This window comes from Hemicordylus capensis, chromosome 2, assembly GCF_027244095.1.
Source record: "Hemicordylus capensis ecotype Gifberg chromosome 2, rHemCap1.1.pri, whole genome shotgun sequence".
NCBI lineage: Eukaryota > Metazoa > Chordata > Lepidosauria > Squamata > Cordylidae > Hemicordylus > Hemicordylus capensis.
Window position 1 is genome coordinate 13,501,134 of NC_069658.1, and position 24,731 is coordinate 13,525,864.

The 24,731-nt window shown below is 47.3% G+C and overlaps 1 protein-coding gene across 11 annotated transcripts in view; it reads right to left on the reverse strand.

Moving 5' to 3' along the window:
- The window catches only part of ZBTB7C (zinc finger and BTB domain containing 7C), a 352,767-nt gene that overhangs the window by 224,085 nt on the left and 103,951 nt on the right, over positions 1-24,731 (reverse strand). For 5 of the 11 annotated variants that reach the window (XM_053303384.1, XM_053303382.1, XM_053303380.1 and 2 more), the window contains exons 2-3: positions 23,439-23,501; positions 5,894-5,968 (exon numbers count right to left, since the gene is read on the reverse strand). The gene's annotated coding sequence lies outside the window, so the exon portion shown is untranslated. The remainder of the gene's footprint in view (positions 1-5,893; positions 5,969-23,438; positions 23,502-24,731) is intronic. The other 6 variants (XM_053303378.1, XM_053303375.1, XM_053303385.1 and 3 more) reach the window with 2 other exon arrangements.

Below are 24,731 nucleotides of genomic sequence, written 5' to 3' on the forward strand. Positions count from 1 at the left end.
GGGAAAAATCCTATACTTCAAAAATTCACCCAAAACCAGCCCTTTGTCCAATTCCTCTGAAATTGGGTGGTAGTTTCCACACATTGGGCACTACCACCCCCGCCCACTAGTTTTTCCCTGGGGCCATTTTTTAAAATCCAAAACGTTTCGGATTCGGATTGGCTGATTTCAAACAAAGAACAAAATGGGGGTGTTTCGGATTTGGACCAAAAACAAAACAGGAAAAACAACAACGCACAACCCTACTATTGACACCTGGATTTGTAGGTGCCTGGGAGGGGCCATGTTTTGCATATGTTTCAATCTCTGCAATTGCCACCTGGTTCTAGGAAAGCAACTTCCTGAAACCCGGAAGAGCTGATGACAGACAGGGCTGGCAACACTGACGGACCAGAGTCCTGCCTTGGCATCAGGCAGCTCCACGTGTTCAAACATTGCAAGGAACACAGAGCTGTTGCAAGGATGGAAGCCCTGTATGGAGTTTCCCTCCACCCAGTCACAAGTAATGCAGCCTATGAACAGGATCAGAGGAAGGGAGGCGGTTGGAGGCGGTGATCCCAAGCCAGTGGGTGACAATCAGTAAGTAAGATCTCCGGAGGCCGGGACGATGTGTCCCAGCCCCTGGATATCCCACACGGCACTGAGCTACAAGAGCAGTGTGTTGGGGGATACCCCCGTGAGATGGCTGCTCTGGGCGCCTGTCTCTGTGTGCACCTGGGCTGCAAGCAACCTGAACACACAATTGATCCTGGCACCAGGGTTAAGGGTGCGCTTGCACAGTTCACCTAGACGAAAAGCCGGACTTAAAAGTGGGGTTCGGCAGGAGGGCAGTGCCAGGATCCGCATGGATTCCCGCATTGCACACCAAGAGCCTAAGCCAGGCTGGGCTGCCCTAGGCTGGGTTCGGCTGCTTGTGAGAACAGCCTTTGTGTTTTCCTACCCACTCATGATGTGTAACTCCATACAGGGTCACTAGGGAGCTTCCCAGAGACTCAGAAAGAGATGTCCTGATCACACAGGAACATAGTAAGCTGCTCTATACAGTGTCAGACTATTTGTCCATCTAGTTCAGAGCTGTTCGACTTTGGCCCTCCTGCAGGTGTTGACCTGTAACTCCCATAATCTTTGGCTATTGGGCACTGTGGCTGAGAGCCAGCATAGCGGAATGGTTAGAGTGTTGGACTAGGACCGGGAAGACCCGAGTTCAAATCCCCATTCAACCATGAAACTCACTGGGTGACTCTGGGCCAGTCATGTAGCTCTCAGCCTAACCTACCTCACAGGGTTGTTGTGAGGATAAAAAATAACCAGGTACACTGCTCCTAGCTTCTTGGAGGAAGACAGGGTATAAATGTAAAAATAAATTAAATAAATAAACAAAATTATTATGGGAGTTGTAGTCCAAAAACAGCATGGGGGACCTAAGTTGAGCAGGCCTGACCTAGCTCCATATTGTCCATTCTGACTGGCAGCAGCTCTCTAAGGTTAAAGGCTGGGGGTCTTTCTCAGTCTTTCTGAGTGATGCCAGGGACTGAACCTGGGACCTTCTGCATGTAAAGCAGATGCTCTGCCACTGAGCTATGGCTCCACCCTCTGTCATTCTTTCCAAGAGATATTAATCCTGGGACAATTCATCAAAGCATGTGCTCTAGGGACGTGCACGGAACCGATCCAGAGGACCTTTATGGGCCTCCGAAACGGTTCAAAGGACCGGCAGTTCCCGCCGGTTCGAAGGCAGCAGGGGTCTCCCTTTAAGAGCGGGGGGAGGGTGCACTTACCCCTGCATGCGCCAGCACGTCAGCCACTTCCGGTCATATCCGGAAGACGAGGGCAACGGGGCGGCAGGGAGGTACGTTGCCACACTGATGGGCTGTTAAAAAACCCGACACCGGCGGGGGGGGGCGGCGGGGGGAGGGGTAAGTGCACCCTCCCCCCGCTCTTAAAGGGAGACCCCTGCCACCTTCGAACCACCCCCGCCATGGTTCCAAGTTCTGTGAAATGTTACATCGGATGGGACTTGACTTAGGGCTACCATTTTTGTCAGTAGCTCTGGGTTCCTTCTAATATGTAGTTCCACCTCCGGGGTTCGTTTCTGTTCTTAGCCCTGTTCTCCTGCCCCGTCACACAATGAATTGGCAAGCTGCTTTGCCCTCTTTATTGGGGTTACCCGCACCCAAATCCCTGCAAGGCGGCATTGTGTTATTACTGAAGGGTTATTCCCACTTTACAAGGGGGGGATTCAAGCCTGTGAACAAGGCTGTCTCCAGGTTTTGCAGGACCCAGCGCAAAAACAGTTTGCGGGACCCCATGATGAATCAATACTGTTTCAGCCCTGTGGAAGTAGAAGAGTCTCTGCTGCTGTGCTACAGGGCAGGGCAGGGCCCCATAGGTGTGGGGCTCCGGGGGGCTGTTCCCCTAGGCCAACCCCTTCAGACAGTCCTGCCTAGGAGAGAGTCCCTTCCCCAATAACACCCCCAACACCAGCATGCCAGCTATGCAAAGCAAGACAAGTCCTGTAGCAAGAGCACCTGGAAAATGGCACCCCTAAAACTGGGTACTGTGAATAGATTAGCTCAATCTGGGGAAATAATTCTGTTCCGTACATCAGATGCTAAATACTCTGATCCTGGGGTGTAGCAAAGTGTTAGTGGGCTCTGGGACAAGAAATAAAGCTGGGGCCCTGCCCTCCAGACCCCACTCCATCCCATCTTTTCCTCCTCCGGTGTTTTACTGCAGAAGAACTGTAAGGACATCATGAAAAATAAAACATCCTTGGCAAACTGTCTCTCACTCCTATGCAAACAACATCACACAATCTCCACATGACAGCAAAGAGTGTGTTGTTGCCCAGTAAGTGCCCCCCACCCCCATCCCTATTCAGGCTGTTCACACAACCGAAACTGGGTAGGACAAGTCCTCATGCTTGCCAGTGTCCCACCCAGGTCTGGGAGCTATGTGTGCTCCCAATTTTCAGTTGTGTGGGTGCAAACAACTAGGTAGGAGGTGGAAGAAATGACTGTGTGGAAGCAAGACAGGAGGAAAAGCTAGGTAGGCCAGGTGAGCAACCAAATGAGGTTAATGGAGCATACTTATATTTTTATTTTATTTAAATTGGTTTTCCCCCCCTTGTTGTGCTGGTCATAGACCGTAATAAACTTTGAACTGAACTGAATGGAGCACTCGCTCTGTTAACCTCATTTAAGGGGAGGGGGAATTAGGCAGGCTAGCCACCTTGAGAGCACTGAGCTCGCCTGCGAGCCCGGTGGTTCCCACGATCCCTGGAAAGCGGGCTAAGCTCCCTTAGCCCATTTTCCAGTGGTCGTGGGAATAGCCTCACCGAGTCTGACCATTGGTCTATCTTGCTCAGTATTGTCTTCACAGACAGGCAGCGGCTTCTCCAAGGTTGCAGGCAGGAATTTCTCTCAGCCCTATCTTGGAGATGCTGCCAGGGAGGGAACTTGGAACCTTCTTCTCTTCCCAGAGCGGCTTCATCCCTTAAGGGGAATATCTTACAGTGCTCACACTTCTAGTCTCCCTTTCATATGCAACCAGGGTGGACCCTGCTTAGCTAAGGTGACAAGTCATGCTTGCTGCCACAAGACCAGCTCTCCTCTCCTAAGTTGTTTGCACCCGCACAACCAAAAACTGGGAGCACACGCAGCTCCCAAAACTGGATAGGATGTGTCCTACCCAATTTTCAGTTTTGTGAACGACCTCATTTTGTTTTTCAAATCCCTGACTCTCGCCACCTTCTACTTTCTCTACTCTCTCCTGGAGTGGCGAAGAAAGCACCCAAAGTCCTCTCGTAACTTCCTTTTGCAAAATGTTACACAGCAGGCGGGTTACCCCAATCTTTTCCCCCTCCCACCTCTGCCCCAGGGCAGGGACTAGCTGCAAGTTTCGACAAATGCAGGGATACGTATTCAGAGTCAAGCAAAGGGAGGTGTGCATCATCCCCCAGATTCTAACCAGCACCTTTCTTGATCGAGCTGCAGCTTGCCAGCCCAGTGAAAGGGTGGGGTGGCACACAGAGAGGATTGCTTCACTAGAAAGAGAATACACAAAGGCTTCTAAAAGGGCTTTTTTGTTGGCATCACAGCCACACCCACACAGCTCTGCAGGAGCTGAAGAAAGATGCCTCTGAGGAACCGTAACTCAGAAGGTCCCAAGCGGAGTCTCTGGCATTGCCAGTTGAAGGAAGCAAGGCCGGGAAAGAACTTGGCCAATAAGAAGACAATGTCCGGTCAGGAAGACCAGTGGTCTGACTCAGTATAAGGCAGCTTCATATGTTTCACCTTTAGAGAAAGGGACTGTAGATCAATGCAAATGCATCTGTTTTGCTTGCAGAAAGCCCCTCTGGGCGGTTGGGCTAGAAAGAGGTCCCAAGACCAGAGGAGAGCTCTGAGAGCAAGCATGACTTGTCCCTTTAGCTAAGCAGGGTCCACCCTGGTTGCATTTGAATGGGAGATCACATGTGAGCACTGGAAGATAGTCCCCTTAGGGGATGGAGCCGCTCTGGGAAGAGCATCTAGGTTCCAAGTTCCCTCCCTGGCAGCATCTCCAAGAGATTCCTGCCTGCAATCTTGGAGACGCCGCTGCCAGTCTGGGTAGACAGTACTGAGCTAGGTAGACCAATGGTCCAACCCGGTATATGGCAACTTCCTAGGTTCCTGTGACTGTAACCCTGGAGAGACTCTGTCAGTCAATGCAGAGAAAACTGAGCCAGATGGACCCATGGTCTAGTTAAGTGGGAGAGGCAGAACTCAGGGGCCATCGTACAGAACATGCTGAGGATCCCAGGTTCCATCCCTGGAAAGACCAACATCTAAAACCCAGGAAAGCTGCTGCCAGTCAGTTTAGACAACGCTGGGCTAAATGGACCAATGGCCGGACTCAGCAGAATGCAGCTATATATGGGAAACCAAATGGGGAAGAACAGCATGCCTCGGCAATGAGTGCAGAAACAGAAGTGGTGGCAGGTGTCACATCTGCTGGAAATGAGAAAGCAAGTGGTGGGAGCACCTACTCAAAGTTGATCGGGCTGGCAGGTTATGAGGCTGGCAAGCCACTGTGGAAAAGCTGGCACCAAGTAAGCCAACACCTAGGTGAGAAGGCTGGGAAATAGCGTGCCATTAAGATCAAAGCAAAAATAGCAGTTAGCTGCAAAACTCAGGAGTTCCTTATCTTGGATTCTCAGAAGTTGTTGGACTACAACTCCCATCAGTCCCAGCCACAACTTGGCCAAAGGACCGAGAACAGGGGCCAAGCCAAACTGGGCATGGGTTGTAGGGTAAGTACAGCCTACTTTAGGAGAGGAGAGCTGGTCTTGTGGTAGAAAGCATGACTTGACCCCTTAGCTAAGCAGGGTATGCCCTGGTTGCATATGAAAGGGAGACTTGATGTGTGAGTGCTGCAAGATATTCCCCTCAGGGGATGGAGCCGCTCTCGGAAGAACATCTTGGTTCCAAGTTCCCTCCCTGGCAGCATCTCCAAGATAGGGCTGAGAGAGATTCCTGCCTGCAACCTTGGAGACGCTGCTGCCAGTCTGTGAAGACAACACTGAGCTAGATGGACCTATGGTCTGACTCAGTATATGGCAGCTTCCTATGTTTTTCACTGAGGTGACAAACTTGCAACTGGACAGTACCATTTTATGCTAATCCCCATCTGTTATCTGACTGAATATTCCTCCACACAAAAAATAATATAAAGCTCCAGTTTTGTCTCATCTGTCCAAAGGACATTCTCCCAGAAGCATTGTGGCTTGTCACTATGCATTTTAGCAAATTGCAGTCTGGCTTTTTAATGACAAAACTGGAGCTTTTTGGCAAGTCACATCAGCTCTATGTCCACAGACAAAAAAATGAAGCTTTCAAAGAAAAGAACACCATACCTACTGTGAAACATGGAGGAGGCTCGGTTATGTCTTGGGGCTGCTTTGCTGCATCTGGCACGGGGTGTCTTGAGTCTGTGCAGGGAACAATGAAGTCTCAAGACTATCAAGACATTCTGGAGCGAAACGTACTGCCCAGTGTCAGAAAGCTCTGTCTCAGTCACAGGTCATAGACCCTCCCACAGGATAATGACCCAAAACACACAGCTAAAAGCGCCCAAGAATGGCTAAGGACAAAACACTGGACTATTCTGAAGTGGCCTTCTATGAGCCCTGATTTGAATCCTATTGAACATCTATGGAAAGAACTGAAACATGCAGTCTAGAGAAGCCACCCTTCAAACCTGACACAGCTGGAGCAGTTTGCTCAGGAAGAGTGGGCCAAACTACCTGTTGACAGGTGCAGAAGTCTCATTGAGAGCTACAGGAATCGCTTGTTTGCAGTGATTGCCTCTAAAGGTTGTGCAACAAAATATTAGGTTAAGGGTCTCATCATTTTTGCCCATGCCATTTTCATTTGTGTTATTATTCATCATACTTTATTTACGGTCTTTGACCAAAAAAGAAATACAAATCTTTACATAGTTAAAAGGAAATATATTAATAGAAAGTCAATTACACATAAATGACTAGCAGCTTTTGATTAGTAATAATTACACGTAAAAATAAAATAAAGTAACGGCATTGGAAAGGCGTAAGTGTATAGGCATAATTTAAAATTAACAGTAAGGAACCCTAAACTGTATTCTATTCTTTTGACGTTCTTAATCTGGTGACCACATAACAGAATGTAGCCACAACATATGAAATAGTTGCATCTTTATCTGCTAATAAATATGCTACAACATTATTATTGTTGTTATTAGTGTTATTATTTGAAATAGTCTTTTGCATCAAAACTCTAAAGCAAAGTCTGATTTTTGTTAAATGATAAATAAATTTTGTTAAATGATAAATAAACAATGATGGGTGCCAATTACGTTTGTCAGTTTCAAGTTATTTCAGAGTCAATTGTGGGTTCTTCTTTTTTCGTGAAGGGATACCAACACATTTGTCCACGTGTGTAGCAGTAAACACAGTACCAAAAAGAAAAGAAAGCCCACCAGCTGACAGATCACAAATCCACATTCCCTAAAAGTTGGCCTGATCCCTTTTACATTTTTCTATGTTCAAACCAGTGTTAGTCATCGGAATCCTGGTGACCTGCCCTCTGTCACATCTGGGCGCTTTCCAGATTAGATCCTGCAACAGGGTCATGGCGGATCTTGGAAGTTTGCTTCCACACTTCCTGTGTTGTGACACTGCAGTCCTTACTCATTTCCAATGCCTTGTTTTGAGTTTAATCGCTGCGATATAGTGCTATGACATTGTGTATCCAGCGTAAAAAGGTTGCTGTTTTTCGGGTGGTTAGTTTCCGTGGGACTTCTTCCCCTGCTGTTTACATTTCAAATGCGATTTGCCTGAACAGAAGAATTTTGCTGCTGTTGAGCAGCTAATCTGGAAAGCACCCTGGTGATTCCCTTTAAAGTCCTATATGGCTTGGGCGGTGGATAGTTGAAATCTCACCTGCTTCGGCTTGAATCTATCTGCCCATTAAGATCTTCCTGGGAGGCTTTGCTCCATATGGCAATGTCTTTAGAGGCTTGGTTGGTATGCATGCTGGACAGGACCTTCTTGGTGGTTGCCCTCTCCCTGGTAGTCCTCATCATTGCCCATTTTCCAGCAGTTAGTAAAAATCTGGGCATTTCAGGCTGAGGACTTACAAGCAAATCATTCTAGAGTAGGGCTGCTCAACTTCGGCCCTCCTGCAGATGTTGACCTACAACTCCCACAATCCCTGGCTATTGGGCACTGTGGCTGGGGATTATGGAAACTGTAGTCCAAAAACAGCTGAGGGGCCTTAGTTGAGCAGGCCTGCTCTAGAGTGTGTGTGTGCCCTTTTATCTCTGTGTTGAATTGTAAGGTTATTGTTGATATTGTTTATCTTGATCTGCATAATGTTACCAAAACACACATCCTGCTCGACCCTGCATCTTGGATTGGAGTCTCAGATTTCAGGCAATCTGAGAAATCACAGGTGTAGGAACACAAGAACACAGGAAGCTGCCTTATACCAACTCAGGCCATCGGCCCAGGCCACATCTGGTTGTGGCTCTCCAAAGTCTCAGACAGGGGTCTTCCCCTCCCTACCTGGAGATGCTGCCAGGGATTGAACCGGGGGCCTTCTGCACGCAAAGCAGATGCTCTGCCACTGAGCCACGGCCCCATTTCCCATTTCAGGCAAGTGAGTTTGTCATAAAGGCAAGAACCCATGCTTTGATCCTGAAAAGGTCAGGGACTACACCCAGGGCTCTTTTATGTTTATAGAAGAAAACTGCTAGCCAGGCAAGCAAAGGTCCTAAGACAAAGGAGAGTCTGAATGGGCCAACCCTGACCCCGCCCCACCCTAATGCTATCCGAACAGCCCCTTGCCACGGACTGAACTGGCACACCTGGAGTTCTGTGTCTGCTTTGTGTCCCAACCCAGTAGCACGGGCCTCACCCACTCAGCTCCCACGACTTTCAGCACAAGACACTAATCTATATTATACACTCCCTGCCTTTTGTGACTCTGGAAATTCCCCATTCCTTCCCCACTCCCCTTGCCTTTGTTTTCTTTTGTTTCAGCCGCTATAATTGACCCAAGCCCCCAGAGTGTCCAAAAGCAAGCTTGCTGGCAAGCTTGTGCCCAACTCTGGAACTCTGAGCTGAGTGCCTGCCTTTGCACTCTCCCTTGTATTCCAAGCCCGGCTTGTAGCACTGCACCCTTCACATGCTCAGCTTTGAACCTGGTGCCCGGAATAGATGCCAGTCCAGCAGCCTCAGAAAACTTCCAGCTCCAATAACAGATTTACAGCAACATGGAACCCAGATCTCCTACCTGAGATCCAACCCTCCCTTTCTGAGTTTTTAAATCTCCTCTCAACAAAACAGGAAAAGTATAAACTACTCTGTCTTCCTCCTTTTTCTCTCTTGCTCTTTTCCAATTTCACTTTGGTCATCTCTTCCTCCCCCTCCTCTCACTGAACAGCCTCCAGACACGCACTCTCACAGCCAATATTCAGTACCTGATTATTGCACTGTTCTAAGTTAATAAAACTTTCTTCTTTCTTCTGAAAAGCCCTGGTGGTGCCCCAACTCTGTTTGCTTCCCTGTCTTTCTTCTCCTTCCTTCAGGGACCCCAGCCAATCAGGGACCACACAGTAATGGGCCACACTGCTTAGCAGTTTGGGGGCCCACAAGGGCCCAGCACTACACCTGGATATTCCGTTATCTGCCATGGCCCAGAGGCTTTCGTCCAGCGTCAGCTGATTCAGCAGCCACATCCATTTCTGCTTTTGTCATATCTGGTCATGGTTCTCCACAACCTTGTTATATCTCATTTAGTGTACTGCAATGCCCTTTATGAGGGTTGCCTCTGATGCCCCCTCCCCTCAGAAACTACAGATGATTCTGAATGTGACTCTGATGGTTCTGCCGGGTGCAAAATTCTTTGGCTACATCATACCAGTACACTTTCAGCTGCACAGATTGCCAGTTTACTTCTGGATCCACAAAGTGCTGGTTATTACCTTTAGAGCCTATATGGCTTGGATCCAGGATACTCAAAGCACCCACCTTCTCTCACATGAATCTGCCCACCCTAGACGTTCTTTAAGAGAGGCCTATAAGTTCCCTATAAGCCACCTAATGGCACAGCTGGAAATGACTTGACTAGCAAGCCAGAGGTTGCCGGTCTGAATCCCCACTGGTATGTTTCCCGGACTATGGGAAATGTATCAGTGAGACCTGGTTTGGGGCGGTGAGTGGGGAGGGAGCCCTGGGCAGCCGGAGCAGCCGCCCACACAATTGCCGGCTCCATGATGGAGATGGCAGGGGCTGGGGGGAGCGGGGGCCAATCAGCCCCCGCAAGCTCCAGCATGCCCTGTGCAAGCGCGCAGGGCATGCTGGCGAGACCCCCGGAGCCGGGAGGCGGCTTTTCGCCTCCCCTCCAGGGGTCTCCTCATGAGTAACCATGGCGCGAAGCCATGCCGTGGCTACTCATGATCTTCAAAACCAGGTTTGCAGAGCGCTTGCTCTGCAAACCTAGTTTTAGGGCAGGGGTTCTTGAGCGGGTTACCCGCTCTAGAACCACCAGGCTCGCAGCCAAGCCCGGTGGTTCTCACAATCGAAGAAAATCGGGCTAGCGGAGGGTAGCCTCATTTTCTTCGATCGTGAGAATAGCCCCTATGTTTCTCTGACTATGAGAAACACCTATATAGGGCAGCAGCAATATAGGAAGATGCTGAAAGGCCTCATCTCACACTGTGCTGGAGATGGGGAGATGGCAATGGTAAACCCCTCCTGTATTCTACCAAAGACAACCACAGGACTCTGTGGCCACCAGGAGTCGACAGCATACTTTGCCTTTACTTTATAAGTTCCCTATACATTCTTTCACATGCTGCCTCCTTCAGAGGTTCATCTGAGAAGGGGCCTTCTCAACAGCCGCTAATTCTCCAGGAAGTTTATTTTTTAATGCATTTATATATTGCCCTATATAAAATCTCAGGGTGGTTTACAATTTAAACAAACAGCAACTAAAGCCTGAAAATCCTATTAAATTGATTAAAATTACCATAACAAAATCTTAAAGCATCGTAAACTAAAAGCCTGATGAAACAGGTGTGTTTTCAAAAGTCATTTAATAACAACCAGAGAGGGGGAGATCCTTATTCCATTTATGAGTGTGTTCCTGAGCTGCGGGGAAACCCTAGACAGGCCCGGTTTTGGGTCACCACCAAGCAAGACAATGGCAACTCCAACTGGACCTCCCCCGATGATCTTAAGAGATGGCAGGATTCATGAAGAAGAAGGAGCTCTCTTAAATACCTTGGGCCATTCAGGGCTTTGTCAGTGTAATTCTTTTAAAATAGAAGTAATGTGATCTCTATGGGTGACCCTGGAGACCAACCTGGTGGCACATTCTGTACCAGTTTCAGTTTCCAAACTACGTACAAAGGCAGCCCAACATAGAGCACATTGCAGTAGTCAAGCCTGGATGTGATCAGTGTATGCACCACTGTTTTAAGGTCATTTATCTCCAGAAATGGACATAGCCAAAACTGATCAAAAGTACTCCTGACCACTTCCTCAACCTTAGCTATCATGGAGAGGTTTGAGTCCATATGTACTGTCAAGCTATATACCTGATATTTCAGGGGAAGTGTAACCTCATCCAGAAAAGACAGATCTAAACCACTTCCTACGTTCCAGCCTCCCACAACAAGTACCTCCATCTGGTTTGGATTCAGCTCCAGTTTGTTCTCCCCCTTCCAGCCCATTACCAATTCCAAGCAAGCATTTAGAGAGGTTAAGCCATCGCCTGACAAAGTTAATATAGAGAAATAGATCTGGGTGTCATCAGCATACTGATAGCACCCAGCACCAAATCTCCTGATGAGCAATCCCAGAGGTTTCATGTTGATGTTTAAAAGCATTGGAGATAAAATGGAGCCCAGTGGGACTCCACATAATAGTTGTGCTCTGAAGAGCAGTAATCTCAAAATGACACCATCTGGAATCTGCCCGAGAGGTAGGAACGGAAGCCCTGGCAAAGCAGTGCCTTCTGCCCTCAGCCAGTCCCGAAGGATACCATGGTCGATGGTACTGAAAGCTGCAGAGAGATCCAAGAGGACCAACAGGGTCACACTCCCCCTGTCGATTTCCCAATTAGAGATCTTCCATCAGGCCAACCAAGGTAGTCTCCACCCCACAGCCCTCCCAAAAACCAGTCTGAAATGGGTCCAGACAATCTGCTTCTTCCAAGCACGACTGGAGTTCAGCTGGTGCCTTCCCCTCTCACTCTCTCTTTCAGCTCAGTCCTGTGATCACCGTGCTAGGCCAACCAGTGTTATTTACAGGATGGAAAAAATACTAAAGAAAACCCATTATCAGTGCTAATTTGCCCCTCTAGCCTCTTTTCCCACATGGGACGGGGGAGGGGGTGTAGCTGGCAAGCACAGCTGGTGCCCATACAAAATTTTGTTCACCTAATTAAAGTGGAAAGTTTGGATGTTTTGATCTGTTATGAACAGGCTCAAACAAGGAGTATCGACAGGGTCACACTCCCCCTGTCGATTTCCCAATTAGAGATCTTCCATCAGGCCAACCAAGGTAGTCTCCACCCCACAGCCCTCCCAAAAACCAGTCTGAAATGGGTCCAGACAATCTGCTTCTTCCAAGCACGACTGGAGTTCAGCTGGTGCCTTCCCCTCTCACTCTCTCTTTCAGCTCAGTCCTGTGATCACCGTGCTAGGCCAACCAGTGTTATTTACAGGATGGAAAAAATACTAAAGAAAACCCATTATCAGTGCTAATTTGCCCCTCTAGCCTCTTTTCCCACATGGGACGGGGGAGGGGGTGTAGCTGGCAAGCACAGCTGGTGCCCATACAAAATTTTGTTCACCTAATTAAAGTGGAAAGTTTGGATGTTTTGATCTGTTATGAACAGGCTCAAACAAGGAGTATTAACGTAGGCACAAATCAAAGAGCACTCAGCCAACTGGGCTGTTTGCTTTGAATTTGTTAAGAAAGGATTGTTTCCTTTTAAGTGTATGTGAAAGGGAATAAATTCCTTGTCAACTTCTGATTGCGACAATTAGTTTCCCTGTGATGGCAATCACAGACCACGCATTGACTCCTATTGGCCTCCCGCCCACCAGCACGCCAAGAAAGCATTCAGTTTTCAAAACATGGGGTGCCTTTGCTGAAAAACCAAATACTCCCCCCTCCCCAGTTAATCAGAGACAGGCCATTTATCTGCCATTTTCTCTGCAACCATATATATATATATATGGAGAGAGAGAGAGCGAGCGAGAAAGCAATTCTCTTTGTGACCAAAGGGCACAAACCATCGGGGCTTGCACACACCCTATTAATTTCCAGAGGGCTTGCACGGGAGATATGCCCAATAGATTGTGCCGCAAATTTCTCCTATGAGCAGATTGGCTCCAGCTTTCAAGGGCTCCCAGCAAGCCACGCCCAACTTGGATGGGCCCCAAGAAAGTCACTCTGCCACCACCAGATGAAGGCTATGTGGGGCCCTTCTGTGGGTCCCCAGAAGGTCCCCCACATTGTCCTGAATGAGGAAATCTGTGGAATAGCTGCTTGCACAACCATCCATTTTGTACAACCACGACTCTGCCTTTGAAGGGTGCAGGAGCCTCACAGTGCAGAATTATGGAGATGTAACACTGCATTGGATGTCAGCCAGTGGGAGGGAGCCAGGGCTGAAAAAAATGGGTTTAAAGGCCCCAGAAAATAAGTGAGCAAATGAATTAGGTCTCTGGTCTCCAAAGTACATAAAGAACAAACACTTGATCCCGGACAATGGCAGTCCTTTCATGAGGCGACATGAGACGATCGCCTCAGGTGGATTACGGGGGCACCAGCAGGGTGGTAAACCCACCCACCCCACCCCAGCCACTGGAACAGTTCTTGTCTGACCTTTGCAAGGAACGCCTCTCCACACAGTTCTTGCAAAGCTTGTGAGAAGCACATGGAGAGAAGAGGAGGTTGCCAGCAACCTTTCTTCTTCCCTGCCCCCTGTGCCACTTGCAAAGCCTTCACTTTTGGGCCATCCCAATGCCAGGAACATGGAGCAGAATCTAAAGGGCATTTGGCTCTTGTGTCCTCTTAATATACAATATTCTTGTCTATTCTTAATATTCTTGTGTATTCTTATGTTCCATACTGCCATGCATGGCTATAGATACAAATCAGACAGGCATAAACATGAGGAGTTTAAAGAAAGAGAACTAAAAGAAGCTAAACGACATCAAATCAACCCTCCAAATTTTTAAGTCTTCTTTTGCTAGACTTAGATATCTTTCTTGTTTTGTTTTGTATTGTTTTGTTTTGTTTTCCAAAGATTATTGGGAGGTGAGCATGTTACGAGTATATACTGGGGTCCAAAGAAAACGAGGGTTCTCTGTTTACAAAAGGAGAGAGACCATCAGCCTTGAATGCTCCTAGCAAATTCTGCTGCCTTTATGGGATAGAACATCTTCTGCTTCTCCACTCAAGCAAACAGAATGTTAACTTCCTCTCCTGACCTAAATCGCAAAACCTTTATGGCTTTAGCAAACACCAGAGACTGCCAAAGCACACTCGCCCAACACCACTTGAATCGCTCCAGGCCAAGCTTAGCTGCCACTGGCCAAAAGGTGACTGTAACTGTTCGTAGACTGGTCTACAGCTCAAAAAATACGATAGCAAAAATGATGTGGGGAAGGGTGACCCGAACTGACAAAATGCATGCAATTTCATTAAACTAAGAAACAGACCAGCAGGAGAAAAATCTGGAGCTGGAGCAGAAAGAGCAAAAGGCCTTGTCTTTGGAGGCCAGGAGTACTGAAAGAATTACATAATTATACTAAGTGTGGTAGATCAGAAATGTAGGAGCTGTGCAGAGAATGAGAATGAAGAACTGCAAGTTTCACACCCCCGACATGGACGGAGTGAGGGTAGGAATCCTGACAGGGGGAATCATTTTTTAAAACCTAAATACATGTTAAAATTAAATACTTTTAAAGAAAATGATTTGTTCATAACATTGAAAAAGGAATGCTGCTAAGTGTTTGTCAATCACTCCAGGGCTTTTGCTCTCCTTAGAAGGAACGCGGGAAGCAATCTACATAGGCTAAGCAGCTGGGTGGAACACTGCTTGCATGCATTTGTGATGGACATACATGTCAATGCATGCACATGAACGGGGAAGCAATGTAGCACACAGCTTGCTATCCACATACGGCAGCTGGCAAGGTTCATTTCAAACCACAGAAAACAATATACGGAGGCACTTCACACAATCAGTGTGAAGCGCCGGAGGAGGTTCTGTGGAGAGGTTCTGTGGAGGTTCTGTGGAGAGCGCCGGAGGAGGTTCTGTGGGCTCAGCCCACTCTCCCCACAGACAATCAAACGGCAGCCCTGGGTGGCCAGACTGCCCGCCCACACGACTGCCGGCTCCATCACGGAGCCAGTGGGGGCTGTGGGGATCAGGGGCTGCGCGGCCCCCAGAAGTTCCAGGATGCCCCGAACAAGCATGTGGGGCATCCTGGAGCAGAGGTGGATTAACGCAGTAGCAAATGTAGCATTTGCTATGGGCCCCGCATTTTCGAGGGCCCTGCACGCCCAGCTTCCAACTGGGAATTAAAGTTAGAACTTTACCTGTTTTATTTGGTCCATGTTAGATAAGATATCCCTTTCCTGCTAAATGTGCCTTTTAAGATAAGGCCCAGCACAGCATCTGTCCAGTGGCTGTTGCTGGTGCCTACTACATTTTTTTCTTTTTAGAGTGTGAGCCCTTTGGAGACAGAGAATAATCTATCCACTCTTTATTTTTCGATGTAAACCACTTTGCGAATTTTGATTGAAAAACGGTATAAAAATGTTCACTGTTGTTGTAGTAAGTGTGAGTTTGTGGCTTGGTCTCCCATACTCCAAAATATAGCAAATGAAAAAATTGAATCACTTTACTATGCAAGTAAATAATTTATGTTTTAATATTTAGGGCCCCTTTAGGGCCCCTTTATAACATATGCTACAGGCCCCGCACTAGCTTAATCCGGCCCTGTCCTGGAGAGGCCACCAAGCCCAGGAGGCTGCTTGCAGCCTCCCGGTCAGAGGTCTACTCGTGTGTCGCCACGCGTCGCAGCAACACACAAGCAAAAAGATGAGGTTAACGGAGCACTCGCTCCGTTCACCTCATCTAAGGGGAGGGGTAATTAGGCGTGCTCCCTTAGCCCGCTTTCCAGTGATCATGAGAATAGCTTCACAATATATTATTCTATCATGTCTTTTACCAAAATAATACACTTCACATTTCTTTTCTGAAGGATCAGCTACTGCACAGTAATTTAATACAAGGAACATAGGAAGCTGCCTTATACCAAGTCAGACCATTGGTCCATCTAGCTCAGTACACAGACTGGCAGCAGTTTCTCCAAGGTTGCAGGCAGGAGTCTCTCTCAGCCCTACCTTGGAGATGCTGCCAGGAAGGGAGCTTGGAACCTTCTGCTCTTCCGAGCGGCTCCATCCCCTAAGGGGAATATCCTACAGTGCTCACACATTAATTTCCCATTCAAATGCAACCAAAGCAGATGCTGCTTAGCAAAGGTGACAATTCATGATGGTTACCATCAGCTCTCCTCCCTGGAAACAGCTGGCAGAGATAGTGGAGAGAGGGGAGTGATATTTGCGTAGTGTTCCTTGTTTTGAGAACTGGGCCATTGCAAGCGCACTACAAGGTCCTTATTTTCTTCTGTGAAATGTTTAAATGTTCTTCTGAGAGCATGTTTAAAAATCCAAATCTTTCAGTGCATTTTATACACACTTCACACACTCCTGCCCACCCGCCCACCCTCTCTCTCTCTCTCTCACACACACACACACACACACATACACACTATGTGAGATTTTGGTGGCAATTAGAGCATCCACGTTATTGGACTCTTGCAAACCGCAGTTGTTTCGCAAGCACCCTGCTCCAGCAGACCTGACCTCTCAAAGCCTTTCTTTGGGATCAATTAACCTAAATGGCTGACCTACTATTTCTCCCAATTCTCTTCTCTCCCACTTCAGACCAGGGATATATGAGCACTCTGGTGAAGAGGCACTGATTGCCCTATTGTCCTACAAAGTAGCTGCGTGTCAAGCAAAGGCAATGGCAGAAGCCTGTAACAGAAAGTTCTGTATCACTCAACTGCCACATGCTTCTGAGGTTATTAATTAAGACCAGAATAATAAAGATCACTGAGGAATTTAACAAGATTGCCAGGAGCTATGCAGGAGTGCCAGAACAGAGCCAATGGACACTGAGGTTGCCATGTGAAGAAGAAGATTCAATTTAGCTTTGAACGTGAAGGATGTTGTAGGAATTATGGGTCAGAACATTGAAAACACCTCTGGCCAGCAAGAGATCTTGCTTGGAGTTGTCCAGTGCTGATCCTACCAGTGGAAGCCACGATTGGACTATACAGCTTGTGGTCAGAGGGCAGGACCGTGGAAGTTCTGGGAGTTCTGCTGAAGCTGGGCTGGTGATGCTACAGCAATATTAGGCATTTTAGAATTTAAAAGTTACAGATCCTAGATGATCCCTCTTTGTTAAGCTGATTGCTCAGAAATCACTGAATGATATTTTCTCAATGGGTACTTAGAGAGGACAAAAGTATGTTCATATTCCTTGATCCCAGAGCTCTGAGCACACCTTCCAAGATGGCATTGGTCTTGACAGGGTTCCATGACTTTAGAGTGGGGGCCCAGTTCTAGGGAACGGGCAGCATTGCACAGAGAGGCATAGTGGGGAAAGGCTTTCACACTGAAGGATGTTTTGCCAAAGTGGCCCCCATTTGAAAAATAGTGAAGATCACTGCTATATAGATAAACTGCGGCAATTTCCAGGTTGTTTCTACCTACCTCTAGTGGTTGCAAGAAGTCAATAACACCTACAAGTGATGTATATGCTGCATTCGAGGACCTTAAATTAACTGTATACCGTCCACCTAAGAAAACCCAGATTCCAGAATCTATCTTGCCTCTTCTCTTCCTTAAGCCTAGGATAAACCCTGCTGCAGGCCTGAATTAAGAGCCCTCCCAGGAAGCTGTATAGAGCCTTTGTTAGCGCCCTTAGTGGTCACCAGGGTTACTGGTGCAAAAGGTCGATGCCATCTGGGGCTGGATCTCCAACAACCCCGTCAATACCTGAACTGCATGGAGTCAAGAATTATGGCTCAACAGATAACACAAAGATCACACACACTATGGTTTGTTATGCAGACAAGCAAAACCAGATAGAACCAGGTCTCTGAGCAAAAGGGGAAGCAATGGAAAACTTCCTGATTTACCTTTGATCAAACCCCTGTTTCTTGCTAAGTCCAAACGTGTTCTAAATGTGGTTCGTTAACAAACCAGCGTCATCTGAAACCAGGGTTATGGTTTTCAAATGAAGCAAATAAATAAGAGTCATGCCCGTGTAGGAAACCGCATAAATCTTGCATACCATCCATCACATGGAACAAGGCACACACACACAAGTCTCTTGCCACTTGTGGGGTTGGTAGGAACTTGTGGCTGGCAGTAAGTACCCTCCAGAAGGTATGCATGCCAAACCATGAGGACTGATGTTTGGAGCATGTGTCCTCCAAGAGACATGCCCTCATTTTTGTGACTTCCTACACAGAAACAACTTAGATGCAGGAAATTTCATCTTGTGTAAAGCCGCTTGAAGAGACTATACAGAGCACCTATTCTGTGCACGACTCCGCAAAGGGAACCAACAGCACTGCCCTGTGGCATATGTTCCCAACTGGTGCTGGGAATCTGTCTTTTCTGTTCAGCCCCCAGAAACTAAGGATACAGCAGAATGCTTCCTATCTGTGCCAGTTGAAAATGGAAAAAGAATGTCACCCACTTAGGTGTCGAATAAGCCACCGGGAGCTTTCTTAAGCAGCTGGCAAAAAGATCTGCCACTCCAGGTTTGCTCCTACCTGCAGCTTGGGAATGTGGTTGAAAACGTGCCGTGTAAAAGACTGAAAATGCTGGATGCACAGTTACCAAGACAGAAATGTAACGCAGTATTAGTGCACTAACAGCTATAAATCTGTTCTGTATAACTCCAGCGGGTGTAGTGGTCAAGAGAACAAGCAGTAGGCTTAAAATCTTACCCCCACCATGGACCACTAGGAGGCCCTAGGCAAGATACTGCCTTGGGGATAATTATCCTGGCCTTCTACAGGCCTGTGAGGCTTCCCTAAGGCCACTGAGTGAGTTCCTGGCAAGGATGAGATCTGAACCCAAGGATCTTCTGGTTCATAATTCACATCATGAGACGCATCATATCAGCTGAAAGCGGAAGTATTTCAGGATCCAAATGTTGCCTGAAATAAAAACCACTAGCTTTCAGAACTTCCAAAGGCCAACCTCATGGGTAGGTTAACAGTGCAATCCTAGGCATGTTTATTCCAAAGTAAGTCTCACTGTGTTCAATGGGGCTTACTCCCAGTAAGCGACCCAGATGCTGTAGGTGGGTCAAAGGTGGCTTTGAGCACCCCTGCAGCAAAGGCTTTTTGTGTGACCAAGGGATGTGAAGGGCGAGGAGGAGTGATTTTGCTCCTCTGACCTCGCTGCAAAAGGCATTTTCCACTTGCAGGGACGTGTTCTGGCAGGTTGTGCAACCCTGAACAAAGTCCTGCAAGCAGAAAGGTCTTTTGCAGCAAGGAGAGAGACGTGAAAATGGCTTCTCCCTCGCTGTGCCTACTCAGCTACACAAAAAATGATTGCCACGGGGACAATGAAGGCTGCCTGTGAACACACATTCTTCCTTGTACCCACCTACCACTGTGCAGCATGTGGGCCACCGTACTTAGGATCACAGCCTAAATGTACAATTTGAAATTAATACCTTAGGGAAAGGGGCTGAAAATAACTATCCGACTCTCATGCCCAATAAAACACCTCATTGCACCTTCGATGTCCTGTTTCTCTTCTAGGAGACAAATATACCACCAAGTCCCCACTGAAACACATCAGTACTGCAGTGTGAATTCCCCATTTTACATAAAGTTACTGAAACTATTTTCTTCTCCCAAGTTCTAAGAAACTAGTACAGAGGAGAATTTAGTCAGAGTGATGGCACATGGCCTTTGGTATGGGAGAAAAGGATGAGAGACCCAATTCACGCGTTACTTTGGCATCTTGTAAAGTTATCAAAGAGATGTATTGTGCCAATTCCAGATAAGGAATTTGTGCCCTCCTCTGGTGAAAGCTGTTATTTAATGTGTGAGGGAACCTACTGGAAAAAAGGAGCTTGCCCCAATGGTGAATACCAGCTCATACCACATGGCAGTGCATTTAACAGAAGCAACCAGTGTGTTAAAGCCGTGCTAGGATGAGGCTGTAGATCAGTGGTAGAGCATTTGCTTTGCATGCATAAAGTCCCAGTTCAATTCCTGGCAGAATCTCCAGGGAGTTATCCACACATGCTGCAGGGTAAATGTTGAAAGAAGCCACTTGGAATCACACTCGCGGCATTGATGGAAGCAGCCCCTCCCCTCTGCTCTCGGGCTTTGTTTTGATGTAAGTTCACATGGCATGCCTCTGTGTTTTCCTTCTAGCCAATAGGGGTGGGGGGAGATTACTAAAGAGCTACATCTGCATTTCTAAAGAGAGTATCCCTCTTATCATGCTAATGATTGTACATCAGTGCCTCTCCATTTGCTTAGGTGTTTTCAAAAAAAGTAGCTTAAAATCAGCATTTAAAAAACCAGGAAATACATCGAGATAAGCTAGAATTCCCAAGACAAAGACCGATTTGTGTGTGGAGTGGGTCCAAGGATCTCGAAGGGACTTCGGGGTAAGTTTGGCTGGTATGTAAATGCACACACTCTCTTCCGAAGGAGATTTGGGGTAGAAGCCCTGTCTGTAAAGCCTCTAGGTAGGGCTGAGGAAGATTCCTGTCTGAGGCCTGGAGACAATACTGAGCTAGGTGGACATAGCTCAGGTTTTCCCAGGGAGAAGCCATTTCAGATGGGAGAATATTATTTCAACAATAATGTAATGGGCCCAAGGTCACCCCAGTAAGATTTACTCCCAAGTGGGGATTTGAACTTAGGATCTTGCCGGTCCAGCACTCTAGCCAGCAAACTATGCAGGCTTCACAAGAAAATTTAGATCACAAAATGTAGAAAGCCCCAGAAAGAAGACTTCTAGAACAGGGTTTCCTAACCTTGGGCCCCCAGATGTTGTTGGACGACAACTCCTCATCCCCAAACATGGCCTTTGTGGCTGAGGATGATGGGAGTTGTAGTCCAACAACATCTGGGGGCCCAAGGTTAAGAAACTCTGTTCTAGAATCTTTTGAAAACCTCACCCCTAAGAGGCTAGTACATCTCCTGCAAAGTAACTCTTGGGTTAATACGAGAGCCCAAGAAATATTCAGGAAGGTGCCAGAGTCGAGTTCCAAAAATACCTCTCTTTATTTAAAGAACATTTGTTGTATTACACTTTGTCCCTGTACTGTACCCAGGATTGCTTTTAAAATGAATGCACATAGAGCCATCCATACACAAAACATATATGTATGTAGACACCTGTACATACATACCACATAATGTTTGGATAGGACTCTTATCAAAACTAACTGGATGGGAGACCTCTCTAAAGAGTGGTGCAACTAACGCTCACCCACTCCACTTGCAATTGCCACTGGGAATGGGGGGTTTCCCCCTAAGGCTAAGCCCATTTTGCGACCCCAACAATAGGCAGTAACATTGAGAGTGTCATTTCAGGAATTTGTGTGAAAGAAAGCCAGCCGAACTTGCTGCTAGCAGCAGTGTTCCTCCCAGTGGCTGCAGGCAACCACCACTGTTTTACTCAGAAGTCACCTCACCACAATAGCACATGTGACACTGCATCACAATAAGGGGACTTCTGAGGGGGTTTTTTTTAACCCAGCTACCAGAATGAGCACTAGTGTGCCATGAAACAGCCAGATGTGAGGAAACAAGAACAGTCCTGCTGGGTCAGGCCCAAGACCGATCTAGTCCTCCAGCATCCTCTTTTTCACAGTGGCCCAGCAGATGCTTCTGGAAAGCCCATAAGCAGGAGATGAAGGCATGCCCTCTCTCCTGCTGCTGCTCTCCAACAACTGGTATTCAGTGGCATATCTGCTTCTGAACATGGAGGGGCAGCAAAGTCATCATAACTAACAGCCATGATGGACAAACCTCTTCTTCATATATTGGTCTAATTCCCTGTAAAAGCCATCAAGCCCAGGGGTCATCTGGAGGCAGCAAATTCCAACAGTTAATGAATGATGCATTAAGGTCTTGCTGGAGGCCTAGGGTCCATTTAGTCCAGCATCTTGTTTCTCACAGAGGTCCACAGGAAACTTCTGGGAAGCCCCCAAGCCGGAGATGGAGGAGTTCCCCCTCTCCTGCTGTTGTCCCCCTGCAGCTGGTAGTCCATGATGTACTGCTGCTGAACCAGCCGCGGAACGAGGCAGGCAGCAGCCCTTGTTCAGCCACTGCAGCCCTTGGCCCTGCCCCCTCATCTGACATCAGACGCAGGGGCCCGGCTAGCCACACCCCCGCGTCTGACATCAGAAGCGGGGGCATGGTCTCCCTCCCATGCAGGGCCATGTGGCCCCGTCTGGAAGGCAGATCAGCCTGTGTTGTGTTAGGCAGCGTGGGCCGGAACGGCTCTCCCTGCCTTTAAAGGCAGGGAGAGCCATTCCAGCCGCACTGCCAATGCAATGCAGGCCAATCTACCTCCCAAACAGGGCCTCACGGCGAGAGTTGCTCCAGCCGCTGCTGCGTTCGGGCAGATTTTGTTCCCAAACGGGGCCATGTGGTCCCGTTTGGGAGTGAAATAACACCACCACCATCCCCGCATCTGACGTCATATGTGGGGGATGTGTCGGGCCCACGAGGCGCAGCCCCTGATTGGTGGCGGCCTGGGTTCTTTGAACCCGTTCGCCCAATGGTGGCTCCACCCCATTCTGAACCTGGAGGCAGCCTATGGCTACCAAGACAAGTAGCCATTGATAGACTTGCCCTCCATAAATTTGTCTAACTGCTTTATAAAGCCAATAAGAACATAAGGATAATAAGAAAAAGATAATAAGAAGAGGATGATTTGGGGGGACTTTTGCTCTCCCTTGCCCTCAAACCTTGAGCTAAAAGCTCTTTTGGGAGAACTTTCAACCGTAGTACTTCCAATATGAAGCCACTCCCTCCCTCCCCATCTTCCCTCGCCACCATGTTTCAGACAGTATGTTACTATTCCTTTGGTACAACGATATCTCTTGCCAGTTTGCTAGTTCCACACAGAGTAATTACCATTAAGCACAATTAAAGGAGTCTGTGTGTCAGGTATGCATGCCAGTCCCTCTGGTATTTTCCACCCATGTGAATCCCAACTTCCAGCATGGAGTAGGGACCGTAGGGGCTGCTGAGGGAGGCTTTTGTTTGTCGAACAAAGGCAGAGACCCAGGATTCACCTTGCCTTTCAGTTAGGCTTTAATATGTTTTACAAATGTGGAGAGAATCCAGGATCACAGGGGTGGGTGTTCATAAGAAAAACAGAACAAGGTTAGCAGCACAGCTCTCTCGCCAGCTGTCAATAGACCAAGATGACCTCCTGTGTGACCTCCCACGTGACCTCCCCTGTAAGCAAGGATAATGGGTACCTGGGAGAAGACAAGGAGGAAAGCAAAAAAGCCTGGACTTGTGAAGGAAGGAGAAGGGGGAACAGAGGAAGAAGAGCACGGAAAAGGCAGTTGCGAGATGCTCTCTAATAGGATTGTGCTTGGCAGGTGAAAGAACCCTCTAAGCTCAGCTGGAAATGTGGGATGGGTTCTAATTTATGTTCTCTTCAGACATTAAGAAACCTGAGGCCCTGTACTCATGTATAGTATTCTGAGAGCACACTCACAAGATCAGTCCCAATGAGAAATGCAAACTCTTACCCAAATTCAAGGGTTCACTCTGCTGTGCCTCTTGCAGATTGGCTCTAGTCTTCCTCTCACACCCTGAAAAAAATGAAGCAGGGAGAAAATGTTCAGAAGCTGGACATCCATTTTTGCAGAACTGCTCAGTGCAGGATGTTGGGGCTGCTTTCTCGTTCTCTTGGGCCAAATATTCAAATATTATTCTTTTTCTTTTTTTTAAAGTGCAATATATAACAAAGAGAATCCACTTCCCCATTAACAAAATTGGTAGGAAACTGTAGTCTGTTTCCATTTTTCTGACAATCATTATCATGAGATTTACCAAGCTCTGCAATCTCCAATGCCTTCAATAAATGGAAGTGTGGAAGATTTTCAGTGCCTAGCCAGCACAATCTTTGCAGCTACAAGAGGTTCAACTTAAGCAGTCAACAGAAAGTTGATCTCTTAAACACCACATCACAAGAATCCAAGTTAACAGTGACCCTGAAATTCAACAGATTACCGCAAAAACTTGAACCCAAAACATCTGGTCCTTGTTACAGCTCCACCATAGATGGAAAAACACAGTGGCCCAGTTCACATAATCACCTGAATCTAGGTTTAAAGTGAGTTACCAGAATTAATGTGATTGTGTGAATCCACGCCAAGGTGAGAGTCTCAGATTCATCTTGGGCAATAAGCCACCTCGGCGTGGGCTCACATGATCATGCTAATGGCAATAACCCACATTAAACCTAGATTCAAACAATTGTGTGGAAAAGGACAGCGGCTCACATGTTGCACAAGGCAACTTCGTTGGGCAACATGGAAACATTAAGAAGTGCGGCTGCACAATTCTAAGCAGTACTAGACAAACACTATTCCACAACCCAGAAGGTTTAGATGCTTTAGATGCCCGTGGTGACACAGGTGTTTCAGAATCACCTGTATTGTCTTGCACAAGCCAGTGTGAGCTATTGTACATTTCCAACAAAAAGAACCTATTAGTATAATATATTCTATGTATTCTGGCAAGTGTCATGTACCATCTGTGTACCAACGTTTACTGAGCTTCCTGTGCATCAAAACATAGTATCTTAACGTTATTATGGATGGTTGACCATGTTCCTTCCAATACATTAACTCCAAAATCCCTGTTGCAAGCTGTCTTATACATATCAGTTTTAATATCCATCTCCCATAACCATGATTCCTGTAGCAGAGATTCCCAGATGTTACTGATCACAACTCCCATCATTCCCATTTAAAGGTCTATGTGGTTGGGGATGCTGGGAGATGTAGTCAACAACATCTGGGAATCCCTGTTACAAA